The sequence below is a fragment of the Vulpes vulpes genome, chromosome 5, assembly GCF_048418805.1.
Source record: "Vulpes vulpes isolate BD-2025 chromosome 5, VulVul3, whole genome shotgun sequence".
In the NCBI taxonomy this organism is placed as follows: domain Eukaryota; kingdom Metazoa; phylum Chordata; class Mammalia; order Carnivora; family Canidae; genus Vulpes; species Vulpes vulpes.
This window is the reverse complement of record NC_132784.1, coordinates 52,316,082-52,321,383: the sequence shown is the minus strand read 5'-3', so window position 1 is coordinate 52,321,383 and position 5,302 is coordinate 52,316,082. Positions and strand designations below refer to the sequence as shown.

General features: G+C 36.8%; 1 pseudogene; it reads right to left on the bottom strand.

Annotated features, from left to right (window-relative positions):
• Window positions 1–4,189: 4,189 nt before the first annotated feature.
• LOC112919246 (mitochondrial carrier homolog 2 pseudogene) lies at window positions 4,190–4,786 on the bottom strand (annotated as a pseudogene).
• Window positions 4,787–5,302: the final 516 nt, after the last annotated feature.

Below are 5,302 nucleotides of genomic sequence, written 5' to 3'. Positions count from 1 at the left end.
CCAGTGAGAATGGGGAAAATTAACAAGGCAGGAAACAACAAATGTTGGAGAGGATGTGGAGAACGGGGAACCCTCTTACACTGTTGGTGGGAATGTGAACTGGTGTAGCCACTCTGGAAAACTGTGTGGAGGTTCCTCAAAGAGTTAAAAATAGACCTGCCCTATGACCCAGCAATTGCACTGCTGGGGATTTACCCCCAAAGATACAGATGCAATGAAACGCTGGGACACCTGCACCCCAATGTTTCTAGCAGCAATGTCCACAATAGCCAAACTGTGGAAGGAGCCTCGGTGTCCATCGAAAGATGATGGATAAAGAAGATGTGGTCTATGTATACAATGGAATATTACTCAGCCATTAGAAACGACAAATACCCACCATTTGCTTCAACGTGGATAGAACTGGAGGGTATTATGCTGCATGAAGTAAATCAACTGGAGAAGGACAAACATGGTCTCATTCATTTGGGAAATATAAAAAAAATAGTGAAAGGGAATAAAAGGGAAAGGAGAGAAAACGAGTGGGAAATACCAGAGAGGGTGATGGAACATGAGAGACACCTAACTCTGGGAAACGAACAAGGAGTAGTGGAAGGGGAAATGGGCTGGGGGTTGGGGCGACTGGGTGATGGGCACTGAGGGGGGCACTTGGTGGGATGTGCACTGGGTGTTATGCTATATGTTGGCAAATTGAACTCCAATAAAAAATATTTAAAAATAATAAATAATAACAAAAGATCTGGGACAAATGTTCTCCTTTAAAGGTAATTACACAGGGGTGCCTGGGTGGCTCATTCAGTTAAACTCCAACTCCTGATTTCAGCTCACATCGTAATCTTGGGGTCCTGGGATAGAGCCCCACGTTGGGCTCCCTGATGTGTGTGTAGTCTGCTTGAGGATTCTATCTCCCTCTCCCTCCCACCACTCTCTCTCTCTCTCTCTCAAATAAATATATAAACCTTTTTATAAAAAAATAAAGGTGGACGTCTAGGTAGCTCAGTGGTTGACCATCTGCCTTTGGCTCAAGGTGTTATCCTAGAGTCCTGGGATCGAGTCCCACATTGGGCTTACTGCATGGAGCCTACTTCTCTCTCTGACTATGTCTCTGCCTCTGTCTGTGTGTCTCTTATGAATAAATAAATAAAATCCTAAAAAAAATAAATAAAGGTAATGATACAGTCCTAGAAGGAAGATGCTGTCTATGACAGGACAGGAATAAAGAGAATGTACATCTTTGTAGATGAGAAAGCACTCTTTATTTTCACCACAACAGCTTCAAAGATTATTAAATATATTTGTTAATTCATTTAAAAAATATTTGTGGGATGTAGATTAGAGACTACCTTCCACCCTATGTCAGGTACTAAAGGCAAACAAGACAGGGATGGTGTCTGCCCTCCTGGAGTATACAGTCTGTGCAGAGGGAAAACCTCCAAATAACTAATGCCAAAGACATAGACATTTGAAATTAGTAAATTATTTTCTGGATGTAAAAACTTAATCTATTTTTACATGTGGGAAATGTGAGAGAAGGTGTCCCTCAGGAACTCTGGGTACTTGTATACACAGTTGCTAAATTCTATAAATCATTATTCATTTATTGAATGGGGATTAGAGTCGGAGTTTCAGGCAGAGGTAATATCATTAATATCCACCATAAATTAATATAACACAATGCATAAAGTTTTCATTTTAGTTAATCAGGAAATATAAAAAGACAATGAGGATTTGATTTTTAAATGGTCTCAAATGAGAAAACCTAGCTAATCTCTCCAAAACAGAAAGTAATAGAAAATACACATGTAAAAATAATCTGTGAGATGTAGTCAAGAAGGTATAAAAAAGAGGCAATCAAAGCTGGGAGCTCATGTGAATCATCCAGAGAAGGAGAGGAAGGGAGGGAAGAAAAGAGAAAGAGAGACACACACATTGAAGTTCTGATTTAATTTGTCCTAGCAGGATCCACGTCAAGGCTTTCCTGGTGGTACTAATGTAGCAATCACTCACAGGAGAAAAACCAAGGGCTTCATTCCCAGAAAGCTTCTACTTATTAGCAACAATAACTAAACAAAGTTTCCAAATTCTATTAGGTTCCTATTTCACCTATTTACAAAATAAGCAGAAGATTTTTAAAAAATACCTGGGGAATGGGGGAGGTGGGGCACCTGGGTGGTTCAGTCAGTTAAGCATCCACTCTTGATTTTGACTCAGGTCATTTTGATCTCAGGGTTGTGGGATCAAGCTCCATTCCCACTCCGGGCTTGGTTGGGAGTCTGCTTGTGGATTCTCTCTCTCTCTCTCTCTCTCTCTCTCTCTCTCCCTCTCCCTCTCCCTCTGCAGCTCCTCCTGCTCGATCGCTCTCTCTCTCTCTCTCTCTCAAATAAATCAATACATATTTTTTAAAAAATACCTAGGATAATCTTGACAACTAAATCCAGTGTTGATATCTCTTAAAAAGGTATCTTTTACTATTTTTAAACATACTTTTTTAAAAAGTAATAAAAAATAGTTGAAATAAATTCATTTGATAATATACTTTAAAAGTCTTAGCAAATTCTGATCAATGTCATGGATTTTGAGAGTCTCATTTTAATACATGAAATCATTACATTCTGATAGCATCTATTGTAATAACTGTTCACACCCATGTATAAACATTGTTTGAGAAGACCAAGTTTTGCTTTCTCTTTTTGAGTTGCATTCAGTACTCATATATTGGCAATTTATATTTAATTTACTTCTTTTTTACTAAGGTTATGTGTTATTGTTTTGTCTTGTCTTTGGTTCTATCATTTTCTTATTAAAATTTAATAACGTTATTCTGTAGTCTGAAAAAGCGATTATCACTATTTAAACATAATGGAATTTACTCTTAAATACATTAATTAATTGGATTACTGGCATCTTTCTTAGGTATTGCTGTGTGGTCTACCATTTGCTAACCTGGACTATAAAGTCTCTTTCTGTTATTGAATTATCATGAAAGACTTGCCAGCTTTCTTGCAGTTGATATTTATATGCTAAGGCTGGATTATTTATATGATAAAGTTAAATTAGAGTAAGGCATAGAAGTTGGTTTATGCTTATTGCATTTGATAAAATTCTATTTTTCTTCAAACAATTCTGCCTTAAATTTATGCTTGACTGCATGCTTATTAACATAAATTTTGTTTCATTTCTATTGGATATTGCAAAATAAGTTATCATCTATCTATTTAATTTAAACCTGAAGCACTTTTTTCCAGAGATGTTTCTTATAAATAGCATATAGCAAATTATATTTTATTTATTGTAAATTACTTGTGATCTATTTTGAACTTCTAATCTGAGTTTATCTCACTTACATTTATTGTTATAATATAGAAGTTTGGTCTTGGTCATGCCTTACGTAAGATATGTTTCCTGATTTCCTCATTCATTCATTCATTCATTATATTTAATTTATAATTTATCATGCTTTTGTTTAATTTTCTGGTAGTTTGGGAAATTTTGAAAATATTTTAGTTGTGTAGCATTACCATTGGTTGAATTTTAGTATATATTTAATATATATTATCTATTTTGCCCATTTTAAAGACTGTTTCTACTCTTCCTGGTATAGAAGATGAGACTGATTATTGATTTTTTTTCTCCCACTGACTTTACTTCACAATTTCTTTATATCTTTAGATCTTTTGCTTTATTGATTTTTGGGTTTTGCTGGCTTGTCTTTATTAAGAAGGTGGTATTACATGTTTAGATTTTTAAACTAATACTTTAAGACTTTAAATAATATACTAATATGTTTGCTTATTATTCCAAATTATCAGAAATAATATCATTGCTTACTAAAATAGTTAAGGAATTTAATGCATATATATATATTCCTCAACTTTATCTTGAAGCTGAAAGTTTAGTCTGAATCTCAAGTGTAGATTTTACATATAAACATACATGTACAGGTTTTCATACAGACATGTTTTCAATTCATTTGGATAAATAGGAAGGAGCACAATTGCTGAATCATACCGTAGGAGTATGTTCAGTTTTCTAAGAAACTGCCCAACCATATTCCAGAGTGGCAGTACATTTCCACTAGCAATGAAAATTCTTGTTGCTCCACATCTTCCTCACTTCCTCAGCATCTGGTGTTGTCAGTGTTCAAGATTTTCTACATTCTAATAGGCGTGTAGTAGTATCTTGGTTTTTTTTTTCCATTTTCCCAAGATTAAATGATTATTTAAAAAAAGTGCACCACACTGTATAGAAATCAACATTCTCTCCCATAATTCTGTGCATCTGGGACTATAGAAATGTCACTGTCCCTGCCCCACATCTTCAAATTAACATTCTCAGGTCACAACAATAAGTCTTCCCAAAGGGGACCTTCCGGAAAAACAAGCTATTTCCTCAGCTCATATTTCCCTCTTTTTGTAGCATGCACCAGGAATCTATCCAAGAAGTGTATATTGGGGAGTAAGGAGGGGATCCACCAGCAAGCCCACAGTTGTTGACAGCCATAAGATTAGTGACAAGCACAAAGGGATAGGTCAACATACTGGCAAAAAAACTCCTGTGACAGTTTGGGAATAACTCTTCATTTCACTCATGGTAGAAACCCCACTGTCCAGTGCATAGGTATTGACAAGGTAGGCCAGTGAGTTACAGAGCCACAAAGAAATGATGTCACCTAGGAGGCGAGGAATAAGACCCAAAAAAATTCTAAGATGTCCTCTTCACGATAGATGGTTACTATGGAGTCATAAAATCTACAGTACTTGTATTCTCTGCCAATGAATTGTACCATAGATCTGTGTGATCACGTGTGAAGGGATATGTGATGAGGGTAGCAGCAGAACAGGCCATCATTTCTCGAGTTGTCTCCTTGATAACTTGGTCGAAGGAAGGTATGACTTCTTTCTGTACATTTCCAGAGCCTAAATCCTAGACCTTGTCACATTCCTGGTAATGCTGTAACACTTTACCATGGACCACAGTTCCAAGGACACCTGAACACAGTCTTAGAGTCAAGCCTGTGAACAACCCATGCTTCCCATCGATGCTCGCAATGTGCTGAGTATAACAAAACAGACCAGGAAGCTGACATACTTGCTGCCAAAAATATTTTGTCCTATTATTGGAGGAAGAGGCTCATATCCCACATGAGTGGCTGGGACAGGATGGTGAGGCCAGAGTCCAGGAGCACCTGACTGGCTGCATCCACCCTGATGGCACTCATGGGCGGACCAATATCTTCTTGTTTGAATATACAATTGCCTAAAGACACGTGATTTTCAACATATTTTGATATGTTTTTTTGCCA